Raw genomic sequence first — 14830 nt, 5'->3', positions numbered from 1 at the left:
CATCACGAGGTCCCATGTATGGTGGCCAGGAATTGATTCTGAGCTGGAAACATGTGTACATCAGTGCAACACCTGCATGCAGCTCAGCACAGCACCAGCAGAATCGCCGCTGAGCCTGTGGTCATGGCCATCCAAACCTTGGTCCAGGATCCATGTAGATTTTGCAGGTCCTTTCCTGGGCAAGATGTTTTTAGTGGTGGTGGACACTTATTCGAAGTGGATAGAATGCATAATCATGTCATCCAGCACGTCCACGGCAACCATAGTGAATCTCAATGTCATGTTTGCGACACATAGTCTGCCTAACATAGTGGTGAGTGACAATGGGTTGTGCTTCACCAGTCAGGAGTTTCAGGAATTTGTGAAACTTAATGGCATAAAACATGTAAGGTCAGCACCGTTCAAGCCTGCGACAAATGGGAAAGCTGAACGTGCAGTACAAATTATCAAGCAAAGCATGAGGAGAGTAACCCAAGGGTCACTGCAGACCTGCTTGTATTGCATACTGTTGAGTTGCAGGACAAGACCTCATACACTCACAGGGGTCTCGTCTGCTGAACTCATGATGAAAAGAGGTCTTAAGACCAAGCTATTTCTGGTACACCCGGATTTAAATAATCATGTTGAATACAGATGACAAAGTCAACAAGGGTACCGCGATAGCTCAACTGTGTCACGTGAGATTTCTGTTAATGATCCTGATTATGTGTTGAACTATGGTCAGGGTCCCAAATGGATCGCTGGTATGGTCATGGCCAAGGGGGGCAATAGAATATTCGTTATTAAGCTCAAGAATGGGTAAACTTGCAGGAAACACATGTATCAGACAAAGCTGAGACACATAGAAGAGCCAGAACAGTCGGATGAAGAAACCATCGCCGACCAACCAACCTACCAGCAGTCTTCAGAGGACTCAAGGGTCATCAGTGAACCCGGAATTTCCATCACGGACCTGTTCAATAAAAATGGACTTGCAATTCCTGACATCGCCACTGCCACCCTTAACAAGTCAGCCATCCAGCCATCAGCCACAACAGACTCCGCACAATCACCCAAGGGTGGAATCGAACAGAGACGCTCAACTCGGGAGTGCAAAGCACCCGACCATCTCAACCTGTGAAAGACTGTGATAAGATCTCAGAGGGGGCTATTACCATGTATGTAGATGCTGTTTGTAGCCAGCAGATGGTGTCATTGTTGGAGGCCACTGAGCAGCACGCACATGGTGCTGCTCTGGTATAAAAGTGTAATATCTCCAAGTTTGTGGATGACACTAAACTGGGTGGCGGTGTGAGCTGTGAGGAGGACGCTGAGAGGCTGCAGGGTGACATGGACAGGTTAGGTGAGTGGGAAAATGCATGGCAGATGCAGTATAATGTGGATAAATGTGAGGTTATCCATTTTGGGGGCAAAAACACGAAGGCAGAATATTATCTGAATGGCGGCAAAGGGGAGGTAGAACGAGACCTGGGTGTCATGGTTCATCAGTCACTGAAAATGGGCATGCAGGTACAGCAGGCGGTGAAGAAGGCAAATGGTATGTTGGCCTTCATAGCTAGGGGATTTGAGTATAGGAGCAGGGAGGTCTTACTGCAGTTGTACAGGGCTTTAGTGAGGCCTCACCTGGAATATTGTGTTCAGTTTTGGTCTCCTAATCTGAGGAAGGATGTTCTTGCTATTGAGGGAGTGCAGCGAAGGTTCACCAGACTGATTCCAAGGATGGCTGGACTGTCATATGAGGAGAGACTGGATCAACTGGGCCTTTATTCACTGGAGTTTAGAAGGATAAGAGGGGATCTCATAGAAACGTATAAGATTCTGACGGGACTGGACAGGTTAGATGCAGGAAGAATGTTCCCGATGTTGGGGAAGTCCAGAACCAGGGGACATAGTCTTAGGATAAGGGGTAGGCCATTTATGACTGAGGTGAGGAGAAACTTCTTCACTCAGAGAGTTGTTAACCTGTGGAACTCCCTGCCGTAGAGAGTCGTTGATGCTAGTTCATTGGATATATTCAAGAGGGAGTTAGATATGGCCCTTATGGCTAAGGGGATCAAGGGGTATGGAGAAAAAGCAGTAAAGGGGTACTGAGGGAATGATCAGCCATGATCTTATTCAGTGGCGGTGCAGGCTCGAAGGGCCGAATGGCCTACTCCTGCACGTATTTTCTATGTTTCTATGAAGCCTTTTTGAGAGACAGGCACTTTGGGCCTAAAAAAAGCAGAGCCAAAGTTGTACCTTGCTTAGTTAAACAGTACTCAGTTTGAACCTTTGTTGCATACATAACAAGATGCAAAGATAAAGTTGCAGGACAAGATGGAAATGGAGAAAGAGGTGCGAGAGATAACTGAAGATGTAGCGAGATACAGATATCAAGGAAGGTCTTGCACATCACAAAGAATGGTGGTGTGACCCTCACCTAACTTAGTATACTGATGCTTCATCCCGATAATAAAATCAATGGCCCACACCTAACACAAAATGGGCACCTTGAACATAATAAACAACCGGTGCCTGGCACCTCATGCAAAATGGCTGCTGCACACCTCAATGGAGAGAGCGAGGAGGCTGGACATACAAGAGGAGAGAGGGAGAAATAGGGGGGCGAGGTTACAGAGAGAAGGACCGAATGGAGAGTGAGAAATAGGGCGAGGGGTTACAGAGAGAAGGACAATCAAAATAGACAAACTGAGGGGCAGAGACTGAGCAAGAGACACGTGGAAATAAAGGACACACACACACGCTACCTGGCATTGTGAACCTTCACACACACGGTGACCCCAGCACATATCTCCCAGTACAGTAAGGTGCTGTCTCCATCAGTCTACAGGGAGTCAGAATCTACATGCCCCTGACCCATGAACCGAGACAGATAAGTGAACAGAAGGGGAAGAGAGGCAGAAACATTGGGTGACACAGGAACAGGAGGATGCCATTCAGCCCCTCGAGCCTGTTCCACCAACCAGTCAGATCAGGGCTGATCTGTACCTCAAATCCATTTACACACATGAAAGAGGTACCGAAATAGGCAGAGATGGGCAGGGGAACAGATAGGTAGGGAGGGAAAGATGCACTGGGGTAGATTTTGACTTTGCACGCCAGGGTAAAATGGGTGATAATGAGTCAGGTGAGAGGAGGCTGAGAGGGTGACGGGATCGGGGTGGGGGGGGTGGAGGGCTGAATGACCACATTAGAGAGACTTGTGTGAAAATGGAGGGCTGATGAGGTGGTGAGGTGGGGTATGGGAGGAGGGGTAAAACTCGATTTTGAGGTGAAGGGGGGGGGGGGAGGGTAACAGGTGCTGAGACACTTTGTAGTGGCAGAGTAGAATGAGCCTTACTCTGCATTTAACTCGTGCTATACCTGATCTGACAGTGATTAATGTGGGCAGACCGTACCTGAAACGGAAAGTGTTCCATTACCTGGTGCTCATGTGACCTGTTCACAAAACAAAAGGCATAAAAGAAAGAAAGATAGAAAGACTTGCATTTATATAACGCCTTTCATGACCATCGGATGTCCCAAAGCACCTTACAGCCAATGAAGTACTTTTTTGAAGTGTAGTCACTGTGTAGGAAAGGCGCTATATAAATGCAAGTTCTATCTTTCTTTACACTGCTGGGTGAAGCCCACATAAGAACAAAAGAAATAAGAGCAGGAGTAGGCTATTTGGCCCTTCAAGCCTGCTCCGCCATTCAATAAGATCATGGCTGATTTGATCATGAAGTGGAAATATCCTCTCTGCATCCACCTTGTTGAGCCCCCTCATTATCTTATATGTTTCAATAAGATCACCTTTCATTCTTCTGTACTCCAATGTGTGTAGGCCCAACCTACTCAACCTATCCTCATAAGTCAACCCCCTCATCTCCAGAATCAACCTGTGAACCTTCTCTGAACAGCCTCCAATGCAAGTATATCCTTCCTTAAATACGGAGACCAAAACTGTACTCAGTATTCTAGGTGTGGCCTTACCAATACCCTGTACAGTTGTAGCAGGACTTCGCTGCTTTTATACTCTATCCCCCTTGCAATAAAGACCAACATTCCATTCGCCTTCCTGATCACTTGCTGTACCTGCATACTAATTTTTTGTGTTTCATGCACAAGGACCCCCAGGTCCCCTTGTACTGCAACACTTTGCAATTTTTCTCCATTTAAATTATAATTTGCTTTTCCATTTTTACTGCCAAAGTGGATAACCTCACTTTTTCCCACATTATGCTCCATCTGTTTTTGCTCCATCAATGTTTGCCCACTCACTTAGCCTGTCTATATCCCGCTGCAGATTTTTTATGTCCTCCTCACATCTTTGTATCATCAGCAAACTTGGCAACATTACACTCGGTCCCTTCACCCAAGTCATTAATATAGATTGTAAATAGTTGAGGCACCAGCACCGATCCCTGCGGCACCCCACTAGTTACGTTTGCCAATTGGAAAATGACCCATTTATCCCGACTCTGTTTTCTGTTAGTTAGCCAATCTTATATCCATTCTAATATATTACCCCCAACCCCGTCATCACTGAAGCAACACAGAAACAACTACACACTATGCCATTTTATTTATGTGCAATTGTCTGACAGTCGTGAATTGAAACTTTTATTCCTGTCCCCCTCCCCCTTGATGCTCATTGGTGGCTGAAGAAGGTCTATGCAGACCAATAGGTTGACAACTAACACTGCCCTTCCCCGCCCGTCACACCCCATCTGCACCGAACGCACCATGAGCTAAAATTGGGATCTGAGTGCCCACATTGAAAAATGGTTCCAGTCCCTGGCACTCAACATGCCTGACCTTGATGATATTAAAGACAAATATACCGAGGGGGGGGAGAGGGGAACTGTGCCATTTGCTGCTATACAACTGGGCACAAGATGAACTAATTTGACTGACATTACAAAATCCTTTTGTGGAGTTACTGAGACCATCTAAATTCTGGGAATTCGTTCCACAGTTATTAATTACTGAGCCAGTTCCAAGAAGCTCTTTAATCGCGGTCCTTTTTGAAGAGGCCAATAAATTTCTCATGGCCTCATAATGGTCGCTCAGCCAAAGAGGCAGCCTGGTCATTGTGACAGAACGGATAAGCCTGAGCTGTCGCCATAGTGATATAGATTAGCTCCGTGCTATCTGCCACGGCGGGTGGGACGAGAAATCTGGCGCCAGATTTTTATCCTTTTTCTAGTTTCTTCACAAATTTATGGATTGCACAAGTGTCAGCTTGGCTTCTTGTTACCCGGATTCCAAGGGTTCACTTACAAGGAGCGAGTACCCAAATTAGGGTTGTATTTCCTGGAATTTAGAAGGTCAAGACATGATCTGATCAAAGTTTTCAGATATTAAGGGGAACTGATGGGGTAGATATAGAGAAACTATTTCCGCTGGTTGGGGATTCTGGGTCTAGGGAGCATAGTCAAAAAATTAGAGCCAGACCTTTCAGGAGTGAAGTTAAGAAACACTTCTACACACAAAGGGTGGTAGAAGTTTGGAACTCTCTTCCGCAAACGGCAATTGATGCTGGGTCAATTGTTAATTTTAAGTCTGAGATTAATAGATTTTTGTTAACCAAAGGAATTAAGTGATGTGGGCCAAAGACGGGTATATAGAATTAAGTTGTTGATCAGCCAGGAACTCACTGAATGGTGGAACAAGCTCGGCGGGGGCAATGGCCTACTCCTGTTCCTATATTCCCATGGTAGCAGAAGGTTGTGAATATATGACAGGACCTGAGTAAATAATCTAGGTTTTATACTTCAGTACTGTACTGAGGGAGCACTGCAATGTCGGAAGTGTCGTCTTTTGTATGAGATGTTAAACCAAGGCCCTGTCTGATTCCTATGGCACTATATGAAGAGCAGGGGACTTCTCCTGACGCGCTGGTGTATAGAGCCTTGGTCAGAGCCCATCTGGAGTACTGTGATCAGTTTTGGGCACCGCACCTCAGGAAGGATGGCTTGGCCTAGAAGTGGGTGCAGCACAGATTCACCCGGATGATATCGGAGCTTAAATTATGAAGACAGGTAGCATAGACTTGGCTTGTATTCTCAATTGGCTTATATTCTCAATTGAAGCTTTCAAGACTGAGACCGATAGAATTTTGTTGGGTAAGGGTGTCAAGGGATATGGAGCAAAGATGGGTAAATTGAGTTGGCTCACAGATCAGCCATGAATGGCGGAGCAGGCTCGAGGGGTTGAATGGCCTACTCCTGTTCCTACAAACCAAGGCCTCAATTAAATTTTTTTGACCAATTGATTGAAATTGCAGGCACAGATTCCAGGATTTATTTTCTTCACATTTGCAGCATTCAAATAATATTTTCTTTGCCAATAAAAATGGAACATTCTGAAAGTACAAAGCAGGCCTGGTCAGCATCTGAAAAGAGAAGAGTTGGGTTAACAGGTGGGTCAGTGATCCTTTGTCATTGGCTCAGTGGTAGGACTCTTGCCTTTATGTTGAACTACATAGAATGTACAGCACAGAAACAGGTCATTTGGCCCAACTGTCTGTGCCGGTGTTCATGCTCCCCACGAGCCTCCTCCCACCTCTCTTCATCCCACTCTCAGTGTAACCTTCTATTCCTTTCTCCCTTATGTGTTTATTTAGCTTCTCCTTAAATACATCAATGCTATTCACCTCAACCACTCCTCGTAGTAGCGAGTTCCACATTCTCACCACTCTCTGGGTAACGACGTTGCTCCTGAATTTATTGGATTTATTAGTGACTATCAAATATTTACAGCCTCTAGGTATGGCCTTCCCCACAAGTGGGAACAAACCCTTTCATAATTGTAGAGACCTCCATCAGGTCACCCTTCAGCCTTTTCTTTTCTAGAGAAAAAAGCCCCAGTCTGTTCAGTCATTGCTGATAGGTATAACTTCTCAGTTCTGGTATCATACTTGTAAATCTTTTTTGCACCCTCTCCAGAGCCTCTTTATCCTTTTTTTTATAGTATGGAGACTGGAACTGTTCATAGTCATCATCATAAGCAGTCCCTCGAAAATGAGGAAGACTTGCTTCCATTCTGAATGAGTTCTTAGGTAATTGTACAGTCCAATGCGGGAATTACAGTCAATGGTTGAAGGAAAGGGTGGGTGGGACTGGTTTGCCACACGCTCCTTCCGCTGACTGCACTTGGTTTCTGCATGCTCTCGGCGATGAGACTCAAGGTGCTCAGCACCCTCCCGGATGCATTTCCTCCACTTAGGGCAATCTTTGGCCAGGGACTCCTAGGTGTCGGTGGGGATGTTGCATTTTATCAAGGAGGCTTTGAGGGTGTCCTTGAAATGTTTCCTCTGCCAACCTGGGGCCCGCTTGCTGTGCAGGAGTTCCGAGTAGAGCGCTTGCTTTGGGAGTCTTGTGTCAGGCATATGAACAATGTGGCCCGCCCAGCAGAGCTGGTCAAGTGCGGTCAGTGCTTCGATGCTGGGGATGTTGGCCTGATCGAGGACGCTAATGTTGGTGCGTCTGTCCTCCCAGGGGATTTGCAGGATCTTGCGGAGACATCATTGGTGGTATTTCTCTAGCGATTTGAGGTGTCTACTGTATATGGTCCACGTCTCTGAGCCATACAGGAGGTTGGGTATCACTACAGCCCTGTAGACCATGAGCTTGGTGGCAGGTTTGAGGGCCTGCTCACAGTACCCCAAGTGTGGTCTATCCAAGGCTCTAACAAATTTAACATAACTCTCTGCTTTTCAATTCTATTCCTCTAGGTATGAAACCTTTTTTATGGCCTTATTAACTTGTACGGCTACTTTCAGTGAATTGTGTATCTTTGAGTCAGGAGGTTGTGGGTTCAAGCCCCACTGCAGGGACTTGAGTATCCAATCTAGGCTGACACTCCAGTGCAGCACTGAGGGAAGGCTGAACTGCCGGAGGTGACGTCTTTCAGGTGGAATGCTAAAATGAAGCTCGGACTGTCCCCTCAGGTGAATGTAAAAGATCCCATGGCACTATTCGAAGAAGCACTTCATTGTCCACACCCTCTCCCCGCCACCACCCCCTGCATTCTAGACAATATTTATCCCACCATCAAAGAAGATTATCTGGCCATTTATCTCATTGCTGTTTGGACTGTGCGATGCACAATTTAGCTGTCACATTTTCCTACCTTACAACAGTGACCATATATTGCTACCGGTGGAGAGCTTTGGGATGTTATGAAAGGTGCTAAATAAGTGCAATGCTTTCTGTAGTGTCAGCTGTGGTTCAGTGGGTAGCACCCTTGCCTTGGAGTCCACTCCAGGGACTTGAGCACAAAAATCAAGCCTGACTACTCCAGTTTGGTACTGAGGGAGTGCTACACTGTTGGAGGTGCTGCCTTTCGTTAAACCAAGGCTCCATTTGCTCTTTCAAGTGGATGTAAAAGATCCCATGGCACTGGGAGAAGAGCGAGGGAGTTGTCCCTGGTGCCAATATTTATCCCTTAATCCAAATCATAAAAACAGGTTATCTAGTCATTGTCACATGGCTGTTTTATAGGAGCTTGCTGTGTGTAAATCGGTTGCTGTGTTTCCTATATTACAGCAGTGACTACACTTCAAAATGGACTTCACTGTCTGTAAAGCACTTTGGGATGTCATGAAAGGTGCTATATAAATGCAAGTATTTCTTTCTTTCTGTGACAGAATTGATAAAGAAAAGACAGGCCAGCCCTGGATCAATCCTGTAAAAAGGGCCTCACCCTTCTTTCAGTTTTGATGGAGGATGTTTACCCTAGAACCGTCCTTTCTTTTTCTAGTCGTTGCTGGATGGGTTTTGCATTTCTGTCTTTTATTTCAGATGTCTAGCAGTTTTATTTAAATTGATGTAGGCACCCTCCCTTGAGATTTACCCCATAACTTTTACAGCTAGATACCATATGTGCCCATTATTTGCCTTTATCGTGCCTGTTCTTCGATGCATGATCATTACCTTCTGATAATAGATATCAACGTCGGACTTTTAGATGTGTCAGCCGTGACTCAGTGGGCTCAGTAGGGTGCACTCTCACCTCTGAGTCAAAAGTTTGTGGGTTCAAGATCCACTCCAGAGGCTTGAGCACATAAATCTAGGCTGACACTCCAGTGCAGTGCTGAGGGAGTGCTGCACTGTCAGAGGTGTCGTCTTTCGGATGAGACGTTAAACCAAGGCCCCATCTGCTCTCTCAGGTGGTAAAAGATCCCATGGCATGAAGAAGTGCAGGGGAGTTGTCCCCGGTGTTCTGGCCAATATTTATCCCTCAATCAAATAACAAAAAAAAACAAATTATCTGGTCCATCATCATAGACAGTCCCTCGAAATCGAGGAAGACTTGATTCCATTCTAAAAGTGAATTTTCAGGTGACTGTACAGCCCAATATGGGAATTACAGTCTCTGTCACAGGTGGGACAGACAGTGGTTGAAGGAAAGGGTGAGTGGGGAGTCTGGTTTGCCGCACGCTCCTTCCGCTGCCTGCACTTGTTTTCTGCATTTTTTTTTTTTTTTTTTTTAATTCATGTCCAATCGTTATCCAATCGTTACAATTCTTTGTCAAACGCCAGAGGTCACCCTGCACCAGTCAAGGATCACTCTGCGCCAATGCTCTTAGCCAAAAGGCCTAGAGCCACTGCACCGTTCCTGGAAGTACTGCAATACCAGGTTCGTGCCATGGAGGTGGATGGGTCAGGTCCCCCACACACCTCCGTGGAGGTGGATGGGTCACCAATCCCACCCACCTCCTGTTTACAAAAATGTAAGCATATACCTTCCTGACCAGGGAGAAACCACCCGGAAGTCATGGTGGCTGGTCAGGTTAGTTATGCAGATCTTAGCCAAAAGGCCGAGAAGCGATTTCTGCATGCTCTCGGTGAAAAGACTCGCGGTGCTCAGCGCCCTCCCGGATGCTCTCCCTCCACTTAGGGTGGTCTTTGGCCAGGGACTCCCAGGTGTCAGTGGGGATGTTGCATTTTATCAAGGAGGCTTTGAAGGTGTCCTTGAAATGTTTCCTCTGCCCACCTGGGGCTCGCTTGCCATGTAGGAGTTCCGAGTAGAGCGTTTGCTTTGGGAGTCGCGTGTTGGGCATGCGGACGATGTGGCCCGCCCAATGGAGCTGGTCAAATGTGGTCAGTGCTTCGATGCTGGGGATATTGACCTGATCAAGAACACTGACATCAACATTTTCACCGAGACGTACGAAAGCATAGGCCTTACACTAAACATCCATTAGACAAAGGTCCTCAACCAACCTGACCCCACCACACAGCACTGCCCCCCAGTCATCAAAATCTACGGCGCGGCCTTGGACAACATGGACCATTTTCTATACCTCGGGAGCCTACTACCAGCAAGGGCAGATATCGACGATGAGGTCCAACACTGCCTCCAGTGTGCCAGCGTAACCTTCCGATGCCTGAGGAAGAGAGTGTTTGAAGACAAGGACCTCAAATCTGGCACCAAGCTTATGGTCTACAGGGCAGTAATGATAATCGCCCTCCTGCATGGCTCAGAGACGCGGACTATATGCAATAGACATCTCAAAGCACTGGAGAACTATCACCAGCGCTGCCTCCTCAAGATCCTGAAAATCCACTGGGAGGATAGACTGGTCATTATCACATTGCTGCTTGTGGGAGCTTGCTTGTGCACAAATTGGCTGCCGCGTTTCCCACACTACAACAGTGACTATACTCCAAAAGTACTTCATTGGCTGTAGAGCGCTTTGAGATGTCCGGTGGTCGTGAAAGGCACGATATAAATGCAAGTCTTTAACGATCGTGATTTATTTGCAGCGACTGAACAGCGTTCAAAGTGAATGGGCAAACAAGCCAGAAGAGGAGACGTAAAACCCCAGCCGCCTGTGTTCCCAAAATAGGCACAAGTTTACACCCTGCTCGAAGCGGCCGTGCCAGCTATCTGGGATGTTTATGCATTGACCTGAAATGCCCTGGAACAAGCCAGACTGTGTTCACCATGACATGATCGCACAGTCAAATAGCTGGAAACACTGCTGCCAATTGTAAGGACCTCACCGCTGATTTTTGGCAGAAGAACCAGGTCTGCCTTTGCGTCTCTGCGAGAAGCCAGAGGTGGCTGCTCAAGGTGCCTGTGAGGAAAGAGAAGGAACCTGCATCTGTACAGTGCACACTAAACCTTCACTGGAAGTGGGTCCGAGGAATCCACACATAAGCTGCTCCACCAAAATTGCATCTAATCAGCATTTGAATGCTAAAGCCACAGGTGTCGGTTTTGGCGCCTTCAGGCAAGCTCACATTTCTGATAGTCAGCAATTACAGCAACAACAACTTGTATTTATATAGCGCCTTTAACGTAGTGAAACATCCCAAGGCGCTTCACAGGAGTGTTATATGACAAAGATTTGACACCGAGCCACTTAAGAAGTAATTAAGGCAGATGAACCAAAGCTTGGTAAAAAGGATAGGTTTTAAGGAGCGTCTTAAAGGAGGAAAGAGAAGTAGAGAGGGGGAAAGGTTTAGGCAGGACGTTGTAGAGTTTAGGGCCTCGGCAACAGATGGCACGGCCACCAATGGTTGAGCGATTATAATCAGGGATGCTCAAGGGGGCAGAATTTGAGGAGCGCAGATATGTTGTGGGGGATTGCGAGACTGAAGGAGATTCATCATAGGCAGTCCCTTGAAATTGAGGAAGACTTGTTTCCATTCTAAAAGTGAGTTCTCAGGTGACTGTACAGTCCAATATGGGAATTACAGTCTCTGTCATAGCTGGGACAGACAGTCATTGAAGGAAAGGTAAGGTGGGAAGTCTGGTTTGCCGCACGCTCCTTCCACTGCCTGCGCTTGTTTTCTGCATGCTCTCGGCGACGAGACACGAGGTGCTCAGTGCCCTCCCGGATGCTCTTCCTCCACTTAGGGCGGTCTTTGGCCAGGGATTCCCAGGTGACGGTGGGGATGATGCACTTTATCAAGGAGGCTTTGAGGGTCTCCTTGAAACGTTTCCTCTGCCCACCTGGGAATCACCTGCTGTGTAGGAGTTCCGAGTAGAGCGCTTGCTTTGGGAGTCTTGTGTCGGGCATGCGGACAATGTGCCCTGCCCAACGGGACTAGTCGAGTGTGGTCAGTGCTTCGATGCTGGGGATGTTGGCCTGATCAAGAACACAGACGTTTTGGTGTGTCTATCCTGCCAGGGGATATGCAGGATCTTGCGGAGACATCGTTGGTAGTATTTTACTGTATACGTTCCATGTCTCGGAGCCATACAGGAGGAGATTATAGAGATAGGGAGGGGCGATGCCATGGAGGGATTTGAAAACAAGGATGAGAGTTTTGAAATCAAGGCTTTGCTTAACCGGGAGCCAATGGGGGTCGGTGAGCACAGTGGGTGATGGGTGAACGGGAATTGGTGTGAGTTAAGACACGGGCAACTGAGTTTTGGATCACCTCAAGTTTACATAGGGTAACCCAAAATGGCGTGCTAAAACCAGAGCTTCAAACAGGCCTGTTTTATTAGCACATTTAGCGCCTCTTTTCACCCTTTTACCAAAATAACATTACTTTTATGTTTAGATAATATGCCAAAACACCTCACATCCATAGGAATTACTCTTAAAAGTGTAGTTTTTGTTGCAATGTAGAGAAACATGACAACCAATTTGCACACAGCAAGACCCCACTAATCCAATCTCATTTGTTGTGTTGTTTGAGTTCTGCCAAGGCATTCCTTGGCTTTTTGTCAACTAGTTGTTATATATGTGGACTTGTATTTACTCTGTACAGCCACCAGAGGGCTCTTCCTCTGGAGTCCCAAGGGATTCCATAATCCCTTGGGAGCACAGATATTTAAGGAGGCTTCGCACTCTGGAGACCTGCAATAAAAGACTAAGGTCACACTTTACTTTGAGCTCACAGTGTTCAGTCTGACTCTTTCTCCATACACAACAACTGGCGACGAGATACAGATAGCGAACCCAAAGATGCAGAGAACAGTGGGCATCCTGGAGAAATTTTCAGAGGGAGATGATTGGGAAACTTTTGTGGAGCGACTCGACCAATACTTCGTGGCCAATGAGCTAGATGGGGAAGAGAGCACTGCCTAACGAAGGGCGATCCTCCTCACCATCTGTGGGGCACCAATGTATGACCTCATGAAGAATTTGCTCACTCCAGCGAAACACACAGAGAAATCATACAACGATTTGTGTACACTGGTCCGAGAGCATTTGAACCCGAAGGAAAGCGTTCTGATGGCGAGGTACCAGTTCTACACCTAAAAGGTCTGAAGACCAGGAAGTGGCGAGTTATATCGCCGAGCTGAAATGCCTTGCAGGACACTGCGAATTTAAAGGACATTTGGAGCACATGCACAGAGACTTTTTCGTACTTGGCATTGGCCACGAAACCATACTTCGCAAACTTTTGACTGTAGAGATCCCAACCTTGAGTAAGGCCATAGCGATAGCCCAGGCATTCATTGCCATCAGTGACAATACGAAGCAAATCTCTCAGCACACAAGTGCTGCTACAAGTACTCTGAACAAAGTGATGTTGTTTTCGAATCGTAACGTACAGGGCAGGTCACACATACCTGCAGCTGCACATCCGCAGATGTCTCAGAGTCCACCATCAAGGGTGATGAATGCAAGGCCATTAACACCTTGTTGGCACTGCGGGGGCAATCATCGTTTCCATTCATGCCGATTCAAAGAGTACGTTTGCAAGGGCTGTGGAACAATGGGACACCTGCAACGAGCGTGCAGGCAAGCTGCAAAGCCTGTTAAACCTGCAAACCACCATGTTGCGGAGGAGGACAGATCCATGGAGGATCACAATGAACCAGAGCCTCGGATCGAGGAGGCAGAGGTACATGGGGTGCACACATTCACAACGAATTGTTCCCTGATAATGCTGAATGTTAAACTAAAAGGACTCCCAGTGTCAATGGAGCCAGTCCATCATGGGCAAAAAGACTTTCGAAAGGTTGTGATGTAACAAGGCCTCAATGCCAGTCTTAACTCCAGTTCGCATGAAACTAAGAACTTACACAAAAGAACTGATTCCTGTAATTGGCAGTGCTACCGTAAAAGTCTCCTACAATGGAGCGGTGCACAAGCTACCACTTTGGGTGGTACCGGGCGATGGTCCCACGCTGCTCGGCAGGAGCTGGCTCGGGAAGATACACTGGAACTTGGACGACGTCCGAGCATTATCGCCTGCTGATGACACTTCGTGTGCCCAAGTCTTAAACAAATTTCCTTCGCTGTTCGAACCAGGCATCAGAAAATTCCAAGGAGCAAAAGTGCAAATCCACCTAATTCCGGGGGCGCGACCCATCCATCACAAGGCGAGAGCAGTACCGTACATGATGAGAGAAGGGGTAGAGATCGAGCTAGACCGGCTGCAAAGAGAGGGCATCATTTCACTGATCGAGTTCAGCGAGTGAGTCAGTCCTATTGTCCCAGTCCTCAAGGGAGACGGCATCATCAGAATCTGTGGCGATTACGAAGTAACTATCAATCGTTTCTCCCTGCAGGACCAATACCCACTACCAAAGGCCGACGACCTCTTTGGAATGCTGTGGGAGGAAAGACATTCACGAAGCTGGATCTGACTTCAGCCTACATGACGCAGGAACTGGAGGAATCATTGTAGACCCTCACCTGCATCAACACGCACAAAGGTCTTTTTGTTTATAACAGATGTCCATTTGGAATCCAATCAGCGGTGGCGATATTCCAGAGAAACATGGAAAGTTTACTGAAGTCAGTCCCGCACACTGAAGTGGAGTTCTTGGGAAGGATGACTGCGGTGGACGGCATCAGGCCCACCAACGCGGAGACGGAGGCAATTGAGAACGCGCTGAGGCCACAGAACGTGACGGAGCTGCGGTC

At 47.1% G+C, this 14830-nt stretch overlaps 1 pseudogene; it reads right to left on the bottom strand.

Moving 5' to 3' along the window:
- Positions 1-9590: 9590 nt before the first annotated feature.
- LOC139277785 (U2 spliceosomal RNA) lies at positions 9591-9820 on the bottom strand (annotated as a pseudogene).
- Between the last annotated feature and the right edge of the window lie 5010 nt (positions 9821-14830).

Source organism: Pristiophorus japonicus, chromosome 12, assembly GCF_044704955.1.
Source record: "Pristiophorus japonicus isolate sPriJap1 chromosome 12, sPriJap1.hap1, whole genome shotgun sequence".
NCBI lineage: Eukaryota > Metazoa > Chordata > Chondrichthyes > Pristiophoridae > Pristiophorus > Pristiophorus japonicus.
This window is presented reverse-complemented; position numbering and strand designations above follow the sequence as displayed.